Below are 17909 nucleotides of genomic sequence, written 5' to 3'. Positions count from 1 at the left end.
CGCCCAATAGGTGCTTCCAAGGCACAAATAACGGCACAGGTTCCACCGAGACTTGAACTCGGATCGCAGGATTCAGAGTCCTGAGTGCTAACTATTACACCATGGAACCTACAGAGGCTCTTCCGAGGTTCGCTTCGCGGAAACATCAATGATTCCGCCCGGGATCGAACCGGGGACCTTGCGCGTGTAAAGCGCACGTGATAACCACTACACTACGGAATCTGGCAACTAACAAGCGACATGTTTTTGCTTTTTTCTCTAGCTATTTTAGCCTTGTATTGCTTTCCTTCGTCATAGGTTCCAAAATTCATTGGATTCCGTAGTGTAGCGGTTATCACGTGCGCTTCACACGCGCAAGGTCCCCGGTTCGAGCCCGGGCGGAATCATTGTTGAGTTGCTAGTTTTGTAACAGGCGTCAAACATTTGATTCACTGCGGCTTTTAAAAGCCTTGCCCTGTGTGAGGATCGAACTCACGACCTTCAGATTATGAGACTGACGCACTGTGCCCTAATCCGATGCATTTCAGAAGAACGTTGTTATTACAATGTCTTCTTGCAAATGACTAAAATATTTGAAGTGCCGTTGCTTCCAAACGCCCAATAGGTGCTTCCGAGGCACAAATAACGGCACAGGTTCCACCGAGACTTGAACTCGGATCGCAGGATTCAGAGTCCTGAGTGCTAACTATTACACCATGGAACCTACAGAGGCTCTTCCGAGGTTCGCTTCGCGGAAACATCAATGATTCCGCCCGGGATCGAACCAGGGACCTTGCGCGTGTAAAGCGCACGTGATAACCACTACATTACGGAATCTGGCAACTAACAAGCGACATGTTTTTGCTTTTTTCTCTAGCTATTTTAGCCTTGTATTGCTTTCCTTCGTCATAGGTTCCAAAATTCATTGGATTACGTAGTGTAGCGGTTATCACGTGCGCTTCACACGCGCAAGGTTCCCGGTTCGAGCTCGGGCGGAATCATTGTTGAGTTGCTAGTTTTGTAATAGGCGTCAAACATTTGATTCACTGCGGCTTTTAAAAGCCTTGCTCTGTGTGAGGATCGAACTCTGGACCTTCAGATTATGAGACTGACGCGCTGCCTACTGCGCCAACAAGGCACTTTGCCCTAATCCGATGCATTTCAGAAGAACGTTGTTATTACAATGTCTTCTTGCAAATGACTAAAATATTTGAAGCGCCGTTGCTTCCAAACGCCCAATAGGTGCTTCCGAGGCACAAATAACGGCACAGGTTCCACCGAGACTTGAACTCGGATCGCAGGATTCAGAGTCCTGAGTGCTAACCATTACACCATGGAACCTACAGAGGCTCTTCCGAGGTTCGCTTCGCGGAAACATCAATGATTCCGCCCGGGCTCGAACCGGGGACCTTGCGCGTGTAAAGCGCACGTGATAACCACTACACTACGGAATCTGGCAACTAACAAGCGACATGTTTTTGCTTTTTTCTCTAGCTATTTTAGCCTTGTATTGCTTTCCTTCGTCATAGGTTACAAAATTCATTGGATTCCGTAGTGTAGCGGTTATCACGTGCGCTTCACACGCGCAAGGTCCCCGGTTCGAGCCCGGGCGGAATCATTGTTGAGTTGCTAGTTTTGTAATAGGCGTCAAACATTTAATTCACTGCGGCTTTTAAAAGCCTAGCCCTGTGTGAGGATCGAACTCACGACCTTCAGATTATGAGACTGACGCGCTGCCTACTGCGCTAACAAGGCAATGTGCCCTAATCCGATGCATTTCAGAAGAACGTTGTTATTACAATGTCTTCTTGCAAATGACTAAAATATTTGAAGTGCCGTTGCTTCCAAACGCCCAATAGGTTATTCTGAGGCACAACTAACGGCACAGGTTCCACCGAGACTTGAACTCGGATCGCAGGATTCAGAGTCCTGAGTGCTAACCATTACACCATGGAACCTACAGACGCTCTTCCGAGGTTCGCTTCGCGGAAACATCAATGATTCCGCCCGGGCTCGAACCGGGGACCTTGTGCGTGTTAAGCGCACGTGATAACCACTACACTACGGAATCTGGCAACTAACAAGCGACATGTTTTTGCTTTTTTCTCTAGCTATTTTAGCCTTGTATTGCTTCCCTTCGTCATAGGTTCCAAAATTCATTGGATTCCGTAGTGTAGCGGTTATCACGTGCCCTTCACACGCGCAAGGTCCCCGGTTTGAGCCCGGGCGGAATCATTGTTGAGTTGCTAGTTTTGTAATAGGCGTCAAACATTTGATTCACTGCGGCTTTTAAAAGCCTTGTCCTGTGTGAGGATCGCACTCACGACTTTCAGATTATGAGACTGACGCGCTGCCTACTGCGCTAACAAGGCACTGTGCCCTAATCCGATGCATTTCAGAAGAACGTTGTTATTACAATGTCTTCTTGCAAATGACTAAAATATTTGAAGTGCCGTTGCTTCCAAACGCCCAATAGGTGCTTCCGAGGCACAACTAACGGCACAGGTTCCACCGAGACTTGAACTCGGATCGCAGGATTCAGAGTCCTGAGTGCTAACCATTACACCATGGAACCTACAGAGGCTCTTCCGAGGTTCGCTTCGCGGAAACATCAATTATTCCGCCCGGGCTCGAACCGGGGACCTTGCGCGTGTTAAGCGCACGTGATAACCACTACACTACGGAATCTGGCAACTAACAAGCGACATGTTTTTGCTTTTTTCTCTAGCTATTTTAGCCTTGTATTGCTTTCCTTCGTCATCGGTTCCAAAATTCATTGGATTACGTAGTGTAGCGGTTATCACGTGCGCTTCACACGCGCAAGGTTCCCGGTTCGAGCTCGGGCGGAATCATTGTTGAGTTGCTAGTTTTGTAATAGGCGTCAAACATTTGATTCACTGCGGCTTTTAAAAGCCTTGCTCTGTGTGAGGATCGAACTCTCGACCTTCAGATTATGAGACTGACGCGCTGCCTACTGCGCCAACAAGGCACTTTGCCCTAATCCGATGCATTTCAGAAGAACGTTGTTATTACAATGTCTTCTTGCAAATGACTAAAATATTTGAAGCGCCGTTGCTTCCAAACGCCCAATAGGTGCTTCCGAGGCACAAATAAGGGCACAGGTTCCACCGAGACTTGAACTCGGATCGCAGGATTCAGAGTCCTGAGTGCTAACCATTACACCATGGAACCTAAAGAGGCTCTTCCGAGGTTCGCTTCGCGGAAACATCAATGATTCCGCCCGGGCTCGAACCGGGGACCTTGCGCGTGTAAAGCGCACGTGATAACCACTACACTACGGAATCTGGCAACTAACAAGCGACATGTTTTTGCTTTTTTCTCTAGCTATTTTAGCCTTGTATTGCTTTCCTTCGTCATAGGTTACAAAATTCATTGGATTCCGTAGTGTAGCGGTTATCACGTGCGCTTCACACGCGCAAGGTCCCCGGTTCGAGCCCGGGCGGAATCATTGTTGAGTTGCTAGTTTTGTAATAGGCGTCAAACATTTAATTCACTGCGGCTTTTAAAAGCCTAGCCCTGTGTGAGGATCGAACTCACGACCTTCAGATTATGAGACTGACGCGCTGCCTACTGCGCTAACAAGGCAATGTGCCCTAATCCGATGCATTTCAGAAGAACGTTGTTATTACAATGTCTTCTTGCAAATGACTAAAATATTTGAAGTGCCGTTGCCTCCAAACGCCCAATAGGTGCTTCCGAGGCACAAATAACGGCACAGGTTCCACCGAGACTTGAACTCGGATCGCAGGATTCAGAGTCCTGAGTGCTAACCATTACACCATGGAACCTACAGAGGATCTTCCGAGGTTTGCTTCGCGGAAACATCAATGATTCCGTCCGGGCTCGAACCAGGGACCTTGCGCGTGTAAAGCGCACGTGATAACCACTACACTACGGAATCTGGCAACTAACAAGCGACATGTTTTTGCTTTTTTCTCTAGCTATTTTAGCCTGGTATTGCTTTCCTTCGTCATAGGTTACAAAATTCATTGGATTTCGTAGTGTAGCGGTTATCACGTGCGCTTCACACGCGCAAGGTCCCGGTTCGAGCCCGGGCGGAATCATTGTTGAGTTGCTAGTTTTGTAATAGGCGTCAAACATTTGATTCACTGCGGCTTTTAAAAGCCTTGCCCTGTGTAAGGATCGAACTCACGACCTTCAGATTATGAGACTGAGGCGCTGCCTACTGCGCTAACAAGGCACTGTGCCCTAATCCGATGCATTTCAGAAGAACGTTGTTATTACAATGTCTTCTTGCAAATGACTAAAATATTTGAAGTGCCGTTGCTTCCAAACGCCCAATAGGTGCTTCTGAGGCACAACTAACGGCACAGGTTCCACCGAGACTTGAACTTGGATCGCAGGATTCAGAGTCCTGATTGCTAACCATTACACCATGGAACCTACAGAGGCTCTTCCGAGGATCGCTTCGCGGAAACATCAATGATTCCGCCCGGGCACGCGCAAGGTCCCGGTTCGAGCCCGGGCGGAATCATTGTTGAGTTGCTAGTTTTGTAATAGGCGTCAAACATTTGATTCACTGCGGCTTTTAAAAGCCTTGCCCTGTGTAAGGATCGAACTCACGATCTTCAGATTATGAGACTGAGGCGCTGCCTACTGCGCTAACAAGGCACTGTGCCCTAATCCGATGCATTTCAGAAGAACGTTGTTATTACAATGTCTTCTTGCAAATGACTAAAATATTTGAAGTGCCGTTGCTTCCAAACGCCCAATAGGTTATTCTGAGGCACAACTAACGGCACAGGTTCCACCGAGACTTGAACTCGGATCGCAGGATTCAGAGTCCTGAGTGCTAACCATTACACCATGGAACCTACAGACGCTCTTCCGAGGTTCGCTTCGCGGAAACATCAATGATTCCGCCCGGGCTCGAACCGGGGACCTTGTGCGTGTTAAGCGCACGTGATAACCACTACACTACGGAATCTGGCAACTAACAAGCGACATGTTTTTGCTTTTTTCTCTAGCTATTTTAGCCTTGTATTGCTTCCCTTCGTCATAGGTTCCAAAATTCATTGGATTCCGTAGTGTAGCGGTTATCACGTGCCCTTCACACGCGCAAGGTCCCCGGTTTGAGCCCGGGCGGAATCATTGTTGAGTTGCTAGTTTTGTAATAGGCGTCAAACATTTGATTCACTGCGGCTTTTAAAAGCCTTGTCCTGTGTGAGGATCGCACTCACGACTTTCAGATTATGAGACTGACGCGCTGCCTACTGCGCTAACAAGGCACTGTGCCCTAATCCGATGCATTTCAGAAGAACGTTGTTATTACAATGTCTTCTTGCAAATGACTAAAATATTTGAAGTGCCGTTGCTTCCAAACGCCCAATAGGTGCTTCCGAGGCACAACTAACGGCACAGGTTCCACCGAGACTTGAACTCGGATCGCAGGATTCAGAGTCCTGAGTGCTAACCATTACACCATGGAACCTACAGAGGCTCTTCCGAGGTTCGCTTCGCGGAAACATCAATTATTCCGCCCGGGCTCGAACCGGGGACCTTGCGCGTGTTAAGCGCACGTGATAACCACTACACTACGGAATCTGGCAACTAACAAGCGACATGTTTTTGCTTTTTTCTCTAGCTATTTTAGCCTTGTATTGCTTTCCTTCGTCATCGGTTCCAAAATTCATTGGATTACGTAGTGTAGCGGTTATCACGTGCGCTTCACACGCGCAAGGTTCCCGGTTCGAGCTCGGGCGGAATCATTGTTGAGTTGCTAGTTTTGTAATAGGCGTCAAACATTTGATTCACTGCGGCTTTTAAAAGCCTTGCTCTGTGTGAGGATCGAACTCTCGACCTTCAGATTATGAGACTGACGCGCTGCCTACTGCGCCAACAAGGCACTTTGCCCTAATCCGATGCATTTCAGAAGAACGTTGTTATTACAATGTCTTCTTGCAAATGACTAAAATATTTGAAGCGCCGTTGCTTCCAAACGCCCAATAGGTGCTTCCGAGGCACAAATAAGGGCACAGGTTCCACCGAGACTTGAACTCGGATCGCAGGATTCAGAGTCCTGAGTGCTAACCATTACACCATGGAACCTACAGAGGCTCTTCCGAGGTTCGCTTTGCGGAAACATCAATGATTCCGCCCGGGCTCGAACCGGGGACCTTGCGCGTGTAAAGCGCACGTGATAACCACTACACTACGGAATCTGGCAACTAACAAGCGACATGTTTTTGCTTTTTTCTCTAGCTATTTTAGCCTTGTATTGCTTTCCTTCGTCATAGGTTACAAAATTCATTGGATTCCGTAGTGTAGCGGTTATCACGTGCGCTTCACACGCGCAAGGTCCCCGGTTCGAGCCCGGGCGGAATCATTGTTGAGTTGCTAGTTTTGTAATAGGCGTCAAACATTTAATTCACTGCGGCTTTTAAAAGCCTAGCCCTGTGTGAGGATCGAACTCACGAACTTCAGATTATGAGACTGACGCGCTGCCTACTGCGCTAACAAGGCAATGTGCCCTAATCCGATGCATTTCAGAAGAACGTTGTTATTACAATGTCTTCTTGCAAATGACTAAAATATTTGAAGTGCCGTTGCCTCCAAACGCCCAATAGGTGCTTCCGAGGCACAAATAACGGCACAGGTTCCACCGAGACTTGAACTCGGATCGCAGGATTCAGAGTCCTGAGTGCTAACCATTACACCATGGAACCTACAGAGGATCTTCCGAGGTTTGCTTCGCGGAAACATCAATGATTCCGTCCGGGCTCGAACCAGGGACCTTGCGCGTGTAAAGCGCACGTGATAACCACTACACTACGGAATCTGGCAACTAACAAGCGACATGTTTTTGCTTTTTTCTCTAGCTATTTTAGCCTGGTATTGCTTTCCTTCGTCATAGGTTACAAAATTCATTGGATTTCGTAGTGTAGCGGTTATCACGTGCGCTTCACACGCGCAAGGTCCCGGTTCGAGCCCGGGCGGAATCATTGTTGAGTTGCTAGTTTTGTAATAGGCGTCAAACATTTGATTCACTGCGGCTTTTAAAAGCCTTGCCCTGTGTAAGGATCGAACTCACGACCTTCAGATTATGAGACTGAGGCGCTGCCTACTGCGCTAACAAGGCACTGTGCCCTAATCCGATGCATTTCAGAAGAACGTTGTTATTACAATGTCTTCTTGCAAATGACTAAAATATTTGAAGTGCCGTTGCTTCCAAACGCCCAATAGGTGCTTCTGAGGCACAACTAACGGCACAGGTTCCACCGAGACTTGAACTTGGATCGCAGGATTCAGAGTCCTGATTGCTAACCATTACACCATGGAACCTACAGAGGCTCTTCCGAGGATCGCTTCGCGGAAACATCAATGATTCCGCCCGGGCACGCGCAAGGTCCCGGTTCGAGCCCGGGCGGAATCATTGTTGAGTTGCTAGTTTTGTAATAGGCGTCAAACATTTGATTCACTGCGGCTTTTAAAAGCCTTGCCCTGTGTAAGGATCGAACTCACGATCTTCAGATTATGAGACTGAGGCGCTGCCTACTGCGCTAACAAGGCACTGTGCCCTAATCCGATGCATTTCAGAAGAACGTTGTTATTACAATGTCTTCTTGCAAATGACTAAAATATTTGAAGTGCCGTTGCTTCCAAACGCCCAATAGGTTATTCTGAGGCACAACTAACGGCACAGGTTCCACCGAGACTTGAACTCGGATCGCAGGATTCAGAGTCCTGAGTGCTAACCATTACACCATGGAACCTACAGACGCTCTTCCGAGGTTCGCTTCGCGGAAACATCAATGATTCCGCCCGGGCTCGAACCGGGGACCTTGTGCGTGTTAAGCGCACGTGATAACCACTACACTACGGAATCTGGCAACTAACAAGCGACATGTTTTTGCTTTTTTCTCTAGCTATTTTAGCCTTGTATTGCTTCCCTTCGTCATAGGTTCCAAAATTCATTGGATTCCGTAGTGTAGCGGTTATCACGTGCCCTTCACACGCGCAAGGTCCTCGGTTTGAGCCCGGGCGGAATCATTGTTGAGTTGCTAGTTTTGTAATAGGCGTCAAACATTTGATTCACTGCGGCTTTTAAAAGCCTTGTCCTGTGTGAGGATCGCACTCACGACTTTCAGATTATGAGACTGACGCGCTGCCTACTGCGCTAACAAGGCACTGTGCCCTAATCCGATGCATTTCAGAAGAACGTTGTTATTACAATGTCTTCTTGCAAATGACTAAAATATTTGAAGTGCCGTTGCTTCCAAACGCCCAATAGGTGCTTCCGAGGCACAACTAACGGCACAGGTTCCACCGAGACTTGAACTCGGATCGCAGGATTCAGAGTCCTGAGTGCTAACCATTACACCATGGAACCTACAGAGGCTCTTCCGAGGTTCGCTTCGCGGAAACATCAATTATTCCGCCCGGGCTCGAACCGGGGACCTTGCGCGTGTTAAGCGCACGTGATAACCACTACACTACGGAATCTGGCAACTAACAAGCGACATGTTTTTGCTTTTTTCTCTAGCTATTTTAGCCTTGTATTGCTTTCCTTCGTCATCGGTTCCAAAATTCATTGGATTCCGTAGTGTAGCGGTTATCACGTGCGCTTCACACGCCCAAGGTCCCCGGTTCGAGCCCGGCGGAATTATTGTTGAGTTGCTAGTTTTGTAATAGGCGTCAAACATTTGATTCACTGCGGCTTTTAAAAGCCTTGCCCTGTGTGAGGATCGAACTCACGACCTTCAGATTATGAGACTGACGCGCTGCCTACTGCACTAACAAGGCACTGTGCCCTAATGCGATGCATTTCAGAAGAACGTTGTTATTACAATGTCTTCTTGCAAATGACTAAAAATTTGAAGTGCCGTTGCTTCCAAACGCCCCATAGGTGCTTCCAAAGCACAAATAACGGCACAGGTTCCACCGAGACTTCAACTCGGATCGCAGGATTCAGAGTCCTGAGTGCTAACCATTACAACATGGAACCTACAGAGGCTCTTCCGAGGTTCGCTTCGCGGAAACATCAATGATTCCGCCCGGGCTCGAACCGGGGACCTTGCGCGTGTTAAGCGCACGTGATAACCACTACACTACGGAATCTGGCAACTAACAAGCGACATGTTTTTGCTTTTTTCTCTAGCTATTTTAGCCTTGTATTGCTTTCCTTCGTCATCGGTTCCAAAATTCATTGGATTCCGTAGTGTAGCGGTTATCACGTGCGCTTCACACGCCCAAGGTCCCCGGTTCGAGCCCGGCGGAATTATTGTTGAGTTGCTAGTTTTGTAATAGGCGTCAAACATTTGATTCACTGCGGCTTTTAAAAGCCTTGCCCTGTGTGAGGATCGAACTCACGACCTTCAGATTATGAGACTGACGCGCTGCCTACTGCACTAACAAGGCACTGTGCCCTAATGCGATGCATTTCAGAAGAACGTTGTTATTACAATGTCTTCTTGCAAATGACTAAAAATTTGAAGTGCCGTTGCTTCCAAACGCCCCATAGGTGCTTCCAAAGCACAAATAACGGCACAGGTTCCACCGAGACTTCAACTCGGATCGCAGGATTCAGAGTCCTGAGTGCTAACCATTACAACATGGAACCTACAGAGGCTCTTCCGAGGTTTGCTTCGCGGAAACATCAATGATTCCGCCCGGGCTCGAACCGGGGACCTTGCGCGTGTTAAGCGCACGTGATAACCACTACACTACGGAATCTGGCAACTAACAAGCGACATGTTTTTGCTCTTTTCTCTAGCTATTTCAGCCTTGTATTGCTTTCTTTCGTCATCGGTTCCAAAATTCATTGGATTCCGTAGTGTAGCGGTTATCACATGCGCTTCACACGCCCAAGGTCCCCGGTTCGAGCCCGGCGGAATCATTGTTGAGTTGCTAGTTTTGTAATAGGCGTCAAACATTTGATTCACTGCGGCTTTTAAAAGCCTTGCCCTGTGTGAGGATCGAACTCACGACCTTCAGATTATGAGACTGACGCGCTGCCTACTGCGCTAACAAGGCACTGTGCCCTAATGCGATGCATTTCATAAGAACGTTGTTATTACAATGTCTTCTTGCAAATGACTAAAAATTTGAAGTGCCGTTGCTTCCAAACGCCCCATAGGTGCTTCCAAAGCACAAATAACGGCACAGGTTCCACCGAGACTTCAACTCGGATCGCAGGATTCAGAGTCCTGAGTGCTAACCATTACAACATGGAACCTACAGAGGCTCTTCCGAGGTTCGCTTCGCGGAAACATCAATGATTCCGCCCGGGCTCGAACCGGGGACCTTGCGCGTGTTAAGCGCACGTGATAACCACTACACTACGGAATCTGGAAACTAACAAGCGACATGTTTTTGCTTTTTTCTCTAGCCATTTTAGCCTTGTATTGCTTTCCTTTGTCATCGGTTCCAAAATTCATTGGATTCCGTAGTGTACCGGTTATCACGTGCGCTTCACACACGCAAGGTCCCCGGTTCGAGCCCGGGCGGAATAATTGTTGAGTTGCTAGTTTTGTAATAGGCGTCAAACATTTGATTCACTGCGGCTTTTAAAAGCCTTGCCCTGTGTGAGGATCGAACTCACGACCTTCAGATTATGAGACTGACGCGCTGCCTACTGCGCTAACAAGGCAGTGTGCCCTAATCCGATGCATTTCAGAAGAACGTTGTTATTACAATGTTTTCTTGAAAATGACTAAAATATTTGAAGTGCCGTTGCTTCCAAACGCCCAATAGGTGCTTCCAAGGCACAAATAACGGCACAGGTTCCACCGAGACTTGAACTCGGATCGCAAGATTCAGAGTCCTGAGTGCTAACCATTACACCATGGAACCTACAGAGGCTCTTCCGAGGTTCGCTTCGCGGAAACATCAATGATTCCGCCCGGGCTCGAACCGGGGACCTTGCGCGTGTAAAGCGCACGTGATAACCACTACACTACGGAATCTGGCAACTAACAAGCGACATGTTTTTGCTTTTTTCTCTAGCTATTTTAGCCTTGTATTGCTTTCCTTTGTCATCGGTTCCAAATTTCATTAGATTAAGTAGTGTAGCGGTTATCACGTGCGCTTCACACGCGCAAGGTCCCCGGTTCGAGCCCGGGCGGAATCATTGTTGAGTTGCTAGTTTTTTAATAGGCGTTAAACATTTGATTCACTGCGGCTTTTAAAAGCCTTGCCCTGTGTGAGGATCGAACTCACGACCTTCATATTATGAGACTGACGCGCAGCCAACTGCGCTAACAAGGCACTGTGCCCTAATCCGATGCATTTCAGAAGAACGTTGTTATTACAATGTCTTCTTGCAAATGACTAAAATATTTGAAGTGCCGTTGCTTCCAAACGCGCAATAGGTGCTTCCGAGGCACAAATAACGGCACAGGTTCCACTGAGACTTGAACTCGGATCGCAAGATTCAGAGTCCTGAGTGCTAACCATTACAACATGGAACCTACAGAGGCTCTTCCGAGGTTCGCTTCGCGGAAACATCAATGATTCCGCCCGGGCTCGAACCGGGGACCTTGCGCGTGTGAAGCGCACGTGATATCCACTACACTACGAAATCTGGCAACTAACAAGCGACATGTTTTTGCTTTTTTCTCTAGCTATTTTAGCCTTGCATTGCTTTTCTTCGTCATAGGTTCCAAAATTCATTGGATTACGTAGTGTAGCGGATATCACGTGTGCTTCACACGCGCAAGGTTCTCGGTTCGAGCTCGGGCGGAATCATTGTTGAGTTGCTAGTTTTGTAATAGGCGTCAAACATTTGACTCACTGCGGCTTTTAAAAGCCTTGCCCTGTGTGAGGATCGAACTCTCGACCTTCAGATTATGAGACTGACGTGCTGCCTACTGCGCTAACAAGGCACTGTGCCCTAATCCGATGCATTTCAGAAGAACGTTGTTATTACAATGTCTTCTTGCAAATGACTAAAATATTTGAAGTGCCGTTGCTTCCAAACGCCCAATAGGTGCTTCCGAGGCACAAATAACGGCACAGGTTCCACCGAGACTTGAACTCGGATCGCAGGATTCAGAGTCCTGAGTGCAAACCATTACACCATGGAACCTACAGAGGCTCTTCCGAGGTTCGCTTCGCGGAAACATCAATGATTCCGCCCGGGCTCGAACCGGGGACCTTGCGCGTGTAAAGCGCACGTGATAACCACTACACTACGGAATCTGGCAACTAACAAGCGACATATTTTTGCTTTTTTCTCTAGCTATTTTGGCCTTGTATTGCTTTCCTTCGTCATAGGTTCCAAAATTCATTGGATTACGTAGTGTAGCGGTTATCCCGTGCGCCTCACACGCGCAAGGTCCCCGGTTCGAGCTCGGGCGGAATCATTGTTGAGTTGCTAGTTTTGTAATAGGCGTCAAACATTTGATTCACTGCGGCTTTTAAAAGCCTTGCCCTGTGTGAGGATCAAACTCACGACCTTCAGATTATGAGACTGACGCGCTGCCTACTGCGCTAACAAGGTCCTATGCCCTATTCCGATGCATTTCAGAAGAACATTGTTATTACAATGTCTTCTTGCAAATGACTAAAATATTTGAAGTGCCGTTGCTTCCAAACGCCCAATAAGTGCTTCCGAGGGACAAATAACGGCACAGGTTCCACCGAGACTTGAACTCGGACCGCAAGATTCAGAGTCCTGAGTGCTAACCATTACACCATGGAACCTACAGAGGCTCTTCCGAGGTTCGCTTCGCGGAAACATCAATGATTCCGCCCGGGCTCGAACCGGGGACCTTGCGCGTGTAAAGCGCACGTGATAACCACTACACTACGGAATCTGGCAACTAACAAGCGACATGTTTGTGCTTTTTTCTCTAGCTATTTTAGCCTTGTATTGCTTTCCTTCGTCATAGGTTCCAAAATTCATTGGATTACGTAGTGTAGCGGTTATCACGTGCGCTTCACACGCGCAAGGTCCCCGGTTCGAGCTCGGGCGGAATCATTGTTGAGTTGCTAGTTTTGTAATAGGCGTCAAACATTTGATTCACTGCGGCTTTTAAAAGCCTTGCCCTGTGTGAGGATCGAACTCACGACCTTCAGATTATGAGACTGACGCGCTGCCTACTGCGCTAACAAGGCACTGTGCCCTAATCCGATGCATTTCAGAAGAACGTTGTTATTACAATGTCTTCTTGCAAATGACTAAAATATTTGAAGTGCCGTTGCTTCCAAACGCCCAATAGGTGCTTCCGAGGCACAAATAACGGCACAGGTTCCACCGAGACTTGAACTCGGATCGCAGGATTCAGAGTCCTGAGTGCTAACTATTACACCATGGAACCTACAGAGGCTCTTCCGAGGTTCGCTTCGCGGAAACATCAATGATTCCGCCCGGGATCGAACCGGGGACCTTGCACGTGTAAACCGCACGTGATAACCACTACACTACGGAATCTGGCAACTTACAAGCGACCTGTTTTTGCTTTTTTCTCTAGCTATTTTAGCCTTGTATTGCTTTCCTTCGTCATAGGTTCCAAAATTCATTGGATTACGTAGTGTAGCGGTTATCACGTGCGCTTCACACGCGCAAGGTCCCCGGTTCGAGCTCGGGCGGAATCATTGTCGAGTTGCTAGTTTTGTAATAGGCGTCAAACATTTGATTCACTGCGGCTTTTAAAAGCCTTGCCCTGTGTGAGGATCGAACTCACGACCTTCAGATTATGAGACTGACGCGCTGCCTACTGCGCTAACAAGGCACTGTGCACTAATCCGATGCATTTCAGAAGAACGTTGTTATTACAATGTCTTCTTGCAAATGACTAAAATATTTGAAGTGCCATTGCTTCCAAACGCCCAATAGGTGCTTCCGAGGAACAAATAACGGCACAGGTTCCACCGAGACTTGAACTCGGATCCCAAGATTCGGAGTCCTGAGTGCTAACCATTACACCATGGAACCTACAGAGGCTCTTCGGAGGTTCGCTTCGCGGAAACATCAATGATTCAGCCCGGGCTCGAACCGGGGACCTTGCGCGTGTAAAGCGCACGTGATAACCACTACACTACGGAATCTGGCAACTAACAAGCGACATGTTTTTGCTTTTTTCTCTAGCTATTTTAGCCTTGTATTGCTTTCCTTCGTCATAGGTTCCAAAATTCATTGGATTACGTAGTGTAGCGGTTATCACGTGCGCTTCACACGCGCAAGGTTCCCGGTTCGTGCTCGGGCGGAATCATTGTTGAGTTGCTAGTTTTGTAATAGGCGTCAAAAATTTGATTCACTGCGGCTTTTACAAGCCTTGCCCTGTGTGAGGATCGAACTCTCGACCTTCAGATTATGAGACTGACGCGCTGCCTACTGCACTAACAAGGCACTGTGCCCTAATCCGATGCATTTCAGAAGAACGTTGTTATTACAATGTCTTCTTGCAAATGACTAAAATATTTGAAGTGCCGTTGCTTCCAAACGCCCAATAGGTGCTTCCGAGGCACAAATAACGGCACAGGTTCCACCGAGACTTGAACTCGGATCGCAGGATTCAGAGTCCTGAGTGCTAACCATTACACCATGGAACCTACAGAGGCTCTTCCAAGGTTCGCTTCGCGAAAACATCAATGATTCCGCCCAGGCTCGAACCGGGGACCTTGCGCGTGTAAAGCGCACGTGATAACCACTACACTACGGAATCTGGCAACTAACAAGCGACATGTTTTTGCTTTTTTCTCTAGCTATTTTAGCCTTGTATTGCTTTCCTTCGTCATAGGTTCCAAAATTTATTGGATTACGTAGTGTAGCGGTTATCACGTGCGCTTCACACGCGCAAGGCCCCCGGTTCGAGCTCGGGCGGAATCATTGTTGAGTTGCTAGTTTTGTAATAGGCGTCAAACATTTGATTCACTGCGGCTTTTAAAAGCCTTGCCCTGTGTGAGGATCGAACTCACGACCTTCAGATTATGAGACTGACGCGCTGCCTACTGCGCTAACAAGGCACTGTACCCTAATCTGATGCATTTCAGAAGAACATTGTTATTACAATGTCTTCTTGCAAATGACCAAAAATTTGAAGTGCCGTTGCTTCCAAACGCCCCATAGGTGCTTCCAAAGCACAAATAACGGCACAGGTTCCACCGAGACTTCAACTCGGATCGCAGGATTCAGAGTCCTGAGTGCTAACCATTACAACATGGAACCTACAGAGGCTCTTCCGAGGTTCGCTTCGCGGAAACATCAATGATTCCGCCCGGGCTCGAACCGGGGACCTTGCGCGTGTTAAGCGCACGTGATAACCACTACACTACGGAATCTGGAAACTAACAAGCGACATGTTTTTGCTTTTTTCTCTAGCCATTTTAGCCTTGTATTGCTTTCCTTTGTCATCGGTTCCAAAATTCATTGGATTCCGTAGTGTACCGGTTATCACGTGCGCTTTACACACGCAAGGTCCCCGGTTCGAGCCCGGGCGGAATAATTGTTGAGTTGCTAGTTTTGTAATAGGCGTCAAACATTTGATTCACTGCGGCTTTTAAAAGCCTTGCCCTGTGTGAGGATCGAACTCACGACCTTCAGATTATGAGACTGACGCGCTGCCTACTGCGCTAACAAGGCACTGTGCCCTAATCCGATGCATTTCAGAAGAACGTTGTTATTACAATGTTTTCTTGAAAATGACTAAAATATTTGAAGTGCCGTTGCTTCCAAACGCCCAATAGGTGCTTCCAAGGCACAAATAACGGCACAGGTTCCACCGAGACTTGAACTCGGATCGCAAGATTCAGAGTGCTGAGTGCTAACCATTACACCATGGAACCTACAGAGGCTCTTCCGAGGTTCGCTTCGCGGAAACATCAATGATTCCGCCCGGGCTCGAACCGGGGACCTTGCGCCTGTAAAGCGCACGTGATAACCACTACACTACGGAATCTGGCAAATAACAAGCGACATGTTTTTGCTTTTTTCTCTAGCTATTTTAGCCTTGTATTGCTTTCCTTTGTCATCGGTTCCAAATTTCATTAGATTCCGTAGTGTAGCGGTTATCACGTGCGCTTCACACGCGCAAGGTCCCCGGTTCGAGCCCGGGCGGAATCATTGTTGAGTTGCTAGTTTTTTAATAGGCGTCAAACATTTGATTCACTGCGGCTTTTAAAAGCCTTGCCCTGTTTGAGAATCGAACTCACGACCTTCATATTATGAGACTGACGCGCTGCCAACTGCGCTAACAAGGCACTGTGCCCTAATCCGATGCATTTCAGAAGAACGTTGTTATTACAATGTCTTCTTGCAAATGACTAAAATATTTGAAGTGCCGTTGCTTCCAAACGCCCAATAGGTGCTTCCGAGGCACAAATAACGGCACAGGTTCCACTGAGACTTGAACTCGGATCGCAAGATTCAGAGTCCTGAGTGCTAACCATTACACCATGGAACCTACAGAGGCTCTTCCGAGGTTCGCTTCGCGGAAACATCAATGATTCCGCCCGGGCTCGAACCGGGGACCTTGCGCGTGTAAAGCGCACGTGATATCCACTACACTACGAAATCTGGCAACTAACAAGCGACATGTTTTTGCTTTTTTCTCTAGCTATTTTAGCCTTGTATTGCTTTTCTTCGTCATAGGTTCCAAAATTCATTGGATTACGTAGTGTAGCGGATATCACGTGTGCTTCACACGCGCAAGGTTCTCGGTTCGAGCTCGGGCGGAATCATTGTTGAGTTGCTAGTTTTGTAATAGGCGTCAAACATTTGACTCACTGCGGCTTTTAAAAGCTTTGCCCTGTGTGAGGATCGAACTCTCGATCTTCAGATTATGAGACTGACGTGCTGCCTACTGCGCTAACAAGGCACTGTGCCCTAATCCGATGCATTTCAGAAGAACGTTGTTATTACAATGTCTTCTTGCAAATGACTAAAATATTTGAAGTGCCGTTGCTTCCAAACGCCCAATAGGTGCTTCCGAGGCACAAATAACGGCACAGGTTCCACCGAGACTTGAACTCGGATCGCAGGATTCAGAGTCCTGAGTGCTAACCATTACACCATGGAACCTACAGAGGCTCTTCCGAGGTTCGCTTCGCGGAAACATCAATGATTCCGCCCGGGCTCGAACCGGGGACCTTGTGCGTGTAAAGCGCACGTGATAACCACTACACAACGGAATATGGCAACTAACAAGCGACATGTTTTTGCTTTTTTCTCTAGCTTATTTAGCCTTGTATTGCTTCCCTTCGTCATAGGTTCCAAAATTCATTGGATTACGTAGTGTAGCGGTTATCACGTGCGCTTCACACGCGCAAGGTCCGCGGTTCGAGCTCGGGCGGAATCATTGTTGAGTTGCTAGTTTTGTAATAGGCGTCAAACATTTGATTCACTGCGGCTTTTAAAAGCCTTGCCCTGTGTGAGGATCGAACTCACGACCTTCAGATTATGAGACTGACGCGCTGCCTACTGCGCTAACAAGGCACTGTGCCCTAATCCGATGCATTTCAGAAGAACGTTGTTATTACAATGTCTTCTTGCAAATGACTAAAATATTTGAAGTGCCGTTGCTTCCAAACACCCAATAGGTGCTTCCGAGGCACAAATAACGGCACAGGTTCCACCAAGACTTGAACTGGGATCGCAGGATTCAGAGTCCTGAGTGCTAACCATACACCATGGAACCTACAGAGGCTCTTCCGAGGTTCGCTTCGCGGAAACATCAATGATTCCGCCCGGGCTCGAACCGGTGACCTTGCGCGTGTAAAGCGCACGTGATAACCACTACACTACGGAATCTGGCAACTAACAAGCGACATGTTTTTGCTTTTTTCTCTAGTTATTTTAGCCTTGTATTGCTTTCCTTCGTCATAGGTTCCAAAATTCATTGGATTACGTAGTGTAGCGGTTATCCCGTGCGCCTCACACGCGCAAGGTCCCCGGTTCGAGCTCGGGCGGAATCCTTGTTGAGTTGCTAGTTTTGTAATAGGCGTCAAAC

The 17909-nt window shown here is 47.8% G+C and overlaps 58 non-coding genes across 58 annotated transcripts; 7 read left to right on the top strand and 51 right to left on the bottom strand.

The window, feature by feature from the left end:
* Positions 1–149: 149 nt before the first annotated feature.
* On the bottom strand, positions 150–222 carry Trnav-uac (transfer RNA valine (anticodon UAC)). Its single transcript has one exon. It is a non-coding gene; the product is annotated as a tRNA-Val (tRNA).
* A 91-nt stretch (positions 223–313) lies between these two features.
* On the top strand, positions 314–386 carry Trnav-cac (transfer RNA valine (anticodon CAC)). The gene has a single exon. It is a non-coding gene; the product is annotated as a tRNA-Val (tRNA).
* Positions 387–743: 357 nt separating this feature from the next.
* Trnav-uac (transfer RNA valine (anticodon UAC)) lies at positions 744–816 on the bottom strand. The gene has a single exon. It is a non-coding gene; the product is annotated as a tRNA-Val (tRNA).
* A 432-nt stretch (positions 817–1248) lies between these two features.
* Trnaq-cug (transfer RNA glutamine (anticodon CUG)) lies at positions 1249–1320 on the bottom strand. Its single transcript has one exon. It is a non-coding gene; the product is annotated as a tRNA-Gln (tRNA).
* Positions 1321–1360: 40 nt separating this feature from the next.
* Trnav-uac (transfer RNA valine (anticodon UAC)) lies at positions 1361–1433 on the bottom strand. Its single transcript has one exon. It is a non-coding gene; the product is annotated as a tRNA-Val (tRNA).
* Positions 1434–1524: 91 nt separating this feature from the next.
* On the top strand, positions 1525–1597 carry Trnav-cac (transfer RNA valine (anticodon CAC)). Its single transcript has one exon. It is a non-coding gene; the product is annotated as a tRNA-Val (tRNA).
* A 268-nt stretch (positions 1598–1865) lies between these two features.
* On the bottom strand, positions 1866–1937 carry Trnaq-cug (transfer RNA glutamine (anticodon CUG)). The gene has a single exon. It is a non-coding gene; the product is annotated as a tRNA-Gln (tRNA).
* Positions 1938–1977: 40 nt separating this feature from the next.
* Trnav-aac (transfer RNA valine (anticodon AAC)) lies at positions 1978–2050 on the bottom strand. The gene has a single exon. It is a non-coding gene; the product is annotated as a tRNA-Val (tRNA).
* A 432-nt stretch (positions 2051–2482) lies between these two features.
* Trnaq-cug (transfer RNA glutamine (anticodon CUG)) lies at positions 2483–2554 on the bottom strand. Its single transcript has one exon. It is a non-coding gene; the product is annotated as a tRNA-Gln (tRNA).
* A 40-nt stretch (positions 2555–2594) lies between these two features.
* Positions 2595–2667, bottom strand: Trnav-aac (transfer RNA valine (anticodon AAC)). Its single transcript has one exon. It is a non-coding gene; the product is annotated as a tRNA-Val (tRNA).
* A 432-nt stretch (positions 2668–3099) lies between these two features.
* Trnaq-cug (transfer RNA glutamine (anticodon CUG)) lies at positions 3100–3171 on the bottom strand. The gene has a single exon. It is a non-coding gene; the product is annotated as a tRNA-Gln (tRNA).
* Positions 3172–3211: 40 nt separating this feature from the next.
* Trnav-uac (transfer RNA valine (anticodon UAC)) lies at positions 3212–3284 on the bottom strand. The gene has a single exon. It is a non-coding gene; the product is annotated as a tRNA-Val (tRNA).
* Positions 3285–3375: 91 nt separating this feature from the next.
* Trnav-cac (transfer RNA valine (anticodon CAC)) lies at positions 3376–3448 on the top strand. The gene has a single exon. It is a non-coding gene; the product is annotated as a tRNA-Val (tRNA).
* Positions 3449–3716: 268 nt separating this feature from the next.
* Trnaq-cug (transfer RNA glutamine (anticodon CUG)) lies at positions 3717–3788 on the bottom strand. Its single transcript has one exon. It is a non-coding gene; the product is annotated as a tRNA-Gln (tRNA).
* A 40-nt stretch (positions 3789–3828) lies between these two features.
* On the bottom strand, positions 3829–3901 carry Trnav-uac (transfer RNA valine (anticodon UAC)). The gene has a single exon. It is a non-coding gene; the product is annotated as a tRNA-Val (tRNA).
* A 91-nt stretch (positions 3902–3992) lies between these two features.
* Trnav-cac (transfer RNA valine (anticodon CAC)) lies at positions 3993–4064 on the top strand. Its single transcript has one exon. It is a non-coding gene; the product is annotated as a tRNA-Val (tRNA).
* A 699-nt stretch (positions 4065–4763) lies between these two features.
* On the bottom strand, positions 4764–4835 carry Trnaq-cug (transfer RNA glutamine (anticodon CUG)). Its single transcript has one exon. It is a non-coding gene; the product is annotated as a tRNA-Gln (tRNA).
* A 40-nt stretch (positions 4836–4875) lies between these two features.
* Trnav-aac (transfer RNA valine (anticodon AAC)) lies at positions 4876–4948 on the bottom strand. The gene has a single exon. It is a non-coding gene; the product is annotated as a tRNA-Val (tRNA).
* A 432-nt stretch (positions 4949–5380) lies between these two features.
* On the bottom strand, positions 5381–5452 carry Trnaq-cug (transfer RNA glutamine (anticodon CUG)). Its single transcript has one exon. It is a non-coding gene; the product is annotated as a tRNA-Gln (tRNA).
* Positions 5453–5492: 40 nt separating this feature from the next.
* On the bottom strand, positions 5493–5565 carry Trnav-aac (transfer RNA valine (anticodon AAC)). Its single transcript has one exon. It is a non-coding gene; the product is annotated as a tRNA-Val (tRNA).
* Positions 5566–5997: 432 nt separating this feature from the next.
* Trnaq-cug (transfer RNA glutamine (anticodon CUG)) lies at positions 5998–6069 on the bottom strand. Its single transcript has one exon. It is a non-coding gene; the product is annotated as a tRNA-Gln (tRNA).
* Positions 6070–6109: 40 nt separating this feature from the next.
* Positions 6110–6182, bottom strand: Trnav-uac (transfer RNA valine (anticodon UAC)). The gene has a single exon. It is a non-coding gene; the product is annotated as a tRNA-Val (tRNA).
* Positions 6183–6273: 91 nt separating this feature from the next.
* Trnav-cac (transfer RNA valine (anticodon CAC)) lies at positions 6274–6346 on the top strand. The gene has a single exon. It is a non-coding gene; the product is annotated as a tRNA-Val (tRNA).
* A 268-nt stretch (positions 6347–6614) lies between these two features.
* Positions 6615–6686, bottom strand: Trnaq-cug (transfer RNA glutamine (anticodon CUG)). Its single transcript has one exon. It is a non-coding gene; the product is annotated as a tRNA-Gln (tRNA).
* Positions 6687–6726: 40 nt separating this feature from the next.
* On the bottom strand, positions 6727–6799 carry Trnav-uac (transfer RNA valine (anticodon UAC)). Its single transcript has one exon. It is a non-coding gene; the product is annotated as a tRNA-Val (tRNA).
* Positions 6800–6890: 91 nt separating this feature from the next.
* On the top strand, positions 6891–6962 carry Trnav-cac (transfer RNA valine (anticodon CAC)). The gene has a single exon. It is a non-coding gene; the product is annotated as a tRNA-Val (tRNA).
* A 699-nt stretch (positions 6963–7661) lies between these two features.
* On the bottom strand, positions 7662–7733 carry Trnaq-cug (transfer RNA glutamine (anticodon CUG)). Its single transcript has one exon. It is a non-coding gene; the product is annotated as a tRNA-Gln (tRNA).
* Positions 7734–7773: 40 nt separating this feature from the next.
* On the bottom strand, positions 7774–7846 carry Trnav-aac (transfer RNA valine (anticodon AAC)). The gene has a single exon. It is a non-coding gene; the product is annotated as a tRNA-Val (tRNA).
* Positions 7847–8278: 432 nt separating this feature from the next.
* Positions 8279–8350, bottom strand: Trnaq-cug (transfer RNA glutamine (anticodon CUG)). Its single transcript has one exon. It is a non-coding gene; the product is annotated as a tRNA-Gln (tRNA).
* Positions 8351–8390: 40 nt separating this feature from the next.
* Positions 8391–8463, bottom strand: Trnav-aac (transfer RNA valine (anticodon AAC)). Its single transcript has one exon. It is a non-coding gene; the product is annotated as a tRNA-Val (tRNA).
* Positions 8464–9005: 542 nt separating this feature from the next.
* Trnav-aac (transfer RNA valine (anticodon AAC)) lies at positions 9006–9078 on the bottom strand. The gene has a single exon. It is a non-coding gene; the product is annotated as a tRNA-Val (tRNA).
* A 542-nt stretch (positions 9079–9620) lies between these two features.
* Positions 9621–9693, bottom strand: Trnav-aac (transfer RNA valine (anticodon AAC)). The gene has a single exon. It is a non-coding gene; the product is annotated as a tRNA-Val (tRNA).
* A 227-nt stretch (positions 9694–9920) lies between these two features.
* Trnam-cau (transfer RNA methionine (anticodon CAU)) lies at positions 9921–9993 on the bottom strand. Its single transcript has one exon. It is a non-coding gene; the product is annotated as a tRNA-Met (tRNA).
* Positions 9994–10235: 242 nt separating this feature from the next.
* On the bottom strand, positions 10236–10308 carry Trnav-aac (transfer RNA valine (anticodon AAC)). Its single transcript has one exon. It is a non-coding gene; the product is annotated as a tRNA-Val (tRNA).
* A 228-nt stretch (positions 10309–10536) lies between these two features.
* On the bottom strand, positions 10537–10609 carry Trnam-cau (transfer RNA methionine (anticodon CAU)). The gene has a single exon. It is a non-coding gene; the product is annotated as a tRNA-Met (tRNA).
* Positions 10610–10740: 131 nt separating this feature from the next.
* Trnaq-cug (transfer RNA glutamine (anticodon CUG)) lies at positions 10741–10812 on the bottom strand. Its single transcript has one exon. It is a non-coding gene; the product is annotated as a tRNA-Gln (tRNA).
* Positions 10813–10852: 40 nt separating this feature from the next.
* Positions 10853–10925, bottom strand: Trnav-uac (transfer RNA valine (anticodon UAC)). Its single transcript has one exon. It is a non-coding gene; the product is annotated as a tRNA-Val (tRNA).
* Positions 10926–11469: 544 nt separating this feature from the next.
* Trnav-cac (transfer RNA valine (anticodon CAC)) lies at positions 11470–11542 on the bottom strand. Its single transcript has one exon. It is a non-coding gene; the product is annotated as a tRNA-Val (tRNA).
* A 432-nt stretch (positions 11543–11974) lies between these two features.
* On the bottom strand, positions 11975–12046 carry Trnaq-cug (transfer RNA glutamine (anticodon CUG)). Its single transcript has one exon. It is a non-coding gene; the product is annotated as a tRNA-Gln (tRNA).
* A 40-nt stretch (positions 12047–12086) lies between these two features.
* Positions 12087–12159, bottom strand: Trnav-uac (transfer RNA valine (anticodon UAC)). Its single transcript has one exon. It is a non-coding gene; the product is annotated as a tRNA-Val (tRNA).
* Positions 12160–12591: 432 nt separating this feature from the next.
* On the bottom strand, positions 12592–12663 carry Trnaq-cug (transfer RNA glutamine (anticodon CUG)). The gene has a single exon. It is a non-coding gene; the product is annotated as a tRNA-Gln (tRNA).
* Positions 12664–12703: 40 nt separating this feature from the next.
* On the bottom strand, positions 12704–12776 carry Trnav-uac (transfer RNA valine (anticodon UAC)). The gene has a single exon. It is a non-coding gene; the product is annotated as a tRNA-Val (tRNA).
* A 228-nt stretch (positions 12777–13004) lies between these two features.
* Positions 13005–13077, bottom strand: Trnam-cau (transfer RNA methionine (anticodon CAU)). The gene has a single exon. It is a non-coding gene; the product is annotated as a tRNA-Met (tRNA).
* Positions 13078–13320: 243 nt separating this feature from the next.
* Positions 13321–13393, bottom strand: Trnav-uac (transfer RNA valine (anticodon UAC)). Its single transcript has one exon. It is a non-coding gene; the product is annotated as a tRNA-Val (tRNA).
* Positions 13394–13621: 228 nt separating this feature from the next.
* Positions 13622–13694, bottom strand: Trnam-cau (transfer RNA methionine (anticodon CAU)). Its single transcript has one exon. It is a non-coding gene; the product is annotated as a tRNA-Met (tRNA).
* A 131-nt stretch (positions 13695–13825) lies between these two features.
* On the bottom strand, positions 13826–13897 carry Trnar-ccg (transfer RNA arginine (anticodon CCG)). The gene has a single exon. It is a non-coding gene; the product is annotated as a tRNA-Arg (tRNA).
* A 40-nt stretch (positions 13898–13937) lies between these two features.
* On the bottom strand, positions 13938–14010 carry Trnav-uac (transfer RNA valine (anticodon UAC)). The gene has a single exon. It is a non-coding gene; the product is annotated as a tRNA-Val (tRNA).
* A 432-nt stretch (positions 14011–14442) lies between these two features.
* On the bottom strand, positions 14443–14514 carry Trnaq-cug (transfer RNA glutamine (anticodon CUG)). Its single transcript has one exon. It is a non-coding gene; the product is annotated as a tRNA-Gln (tRNA).
* Positions 14515–14554: 40 nt separating this feature from the next.
* On the bottom strand, positions 14555–14627 carry Trnav-uac (transfer RNA valine (anticodon UAC)). Its single transcript has one exon. It is a non-coding gene; the product is annotated as a tRNA-Val (tRNA).
* A 228-nt stretch (positions 14628–14855) lies between these two features.
* Trnam-cau (transfer RNA methionine (anticodon CAU)) lies at positions 14856–14928 on the bottom strand. Its single transcript has one exon. It is a non-coding gene; the product is annotated as a tRNA-Met (tRNA).
* Positions 14929–15170: 242 nt separating this feature from the next.
* Trnav-aac (transfer RNA valine (anticodon AAC)) lies at positions 15171–15243 on the bottom strand. Its single transcript has one exon. It is a non-coding gene; the product is annotated as a tRNA-Val (tRNA).
* A 228-nt stretch (positions 15244–15471) lies between these two features.
* Trnam-cau (transfer RNA methionine (anticodon CAU)) lies at positions 15472–15544 on the bottom strand. Its single transcript has one exon. It is a non-coding gene; the product is annotated as a tRNA-Met (tRNA).
* A 243-nt stretch (positions 15545–15787) lies between these two features.
* Trnav-uac (transfer RNA valine (anticodon UAC)) lies at positions 15788–15860 on the bottom strand. The gene has a single exon. It is a non-coding gene; the product is annotated as a tRNA-Val (tRNA).
* Positions 15861–15951: 91 nt separating this feature from the next.
* Positions 15952–16024, top strand: Trnav-cac (transfer RNA valine (anticodon CAC)). The gene has a single exon. It is a non-coding gene; the product is annotated as a tRNA-Val (tRNA).
* A 380-nt stretch (positions 16025–16404) lies between these two features.
* On the bottom strand, positions 16405–16477 carry Trnav-uac (transfer RNA valine (anticodon UAC)). Its single transcript has one exon. It is a non-coding gene; the product is annotated as a tRNA-Val (tRNA).
* A 432-nt stretch (positions 16478–16909) lies between these two features.
* Positions 16910–16981, bottom strand: Trnaq-cug (transfer RNA glutamine (anticodon CUG)). The gene has a single exon. It is a non-coding gene; the product is annotated as a tRNA-Gln (tRNA).
* A 341-nt stretch (positions 16982–17322) lies between these two features.
* Positions 17323–17395, bottom strand: Trnam-cau (transfer RNA methionine (anticodon CAU)). The gene has a single exon. It is a non-coding gene; the product is annotated as a tRNA-Met (tRNA).
* Positions 17396–17637: 242 nt separating this feature from the next.
* On the bottom strand, positions 17638–17710 carry Trnav-uac (transfer RNA valine (anticodon UAC)). Its single transcript has one exon. It is a non-coding gene; the product is annotated as a tRNA-Val (tRNA).
* Positions 17711–17909: the final 199 nt, after the last annotated feature.

Source organism: Hydractinia symbiolongicarpus, chromosome 7 (genome assembly GCF_029227915.1).
Source record: "Hydractinia symbiolongicarpus strain clone_291-10 chromosome 7, HSymV2.1, whole genome shotgun sequence".
NCBI classification, from domain to species: Eukaryota; Metazoa; Cnidaria; class Hydrozoa; order Anthoathecata; family Hydractiniidae; genus Hydractinia; species Hydractinia symbiolongicarpus.
The sequence above is the reverse complement of the archived record's forward strand: the minus strand, read 5'-3'. Positions and strand labels throughout refer to the sequence as shown.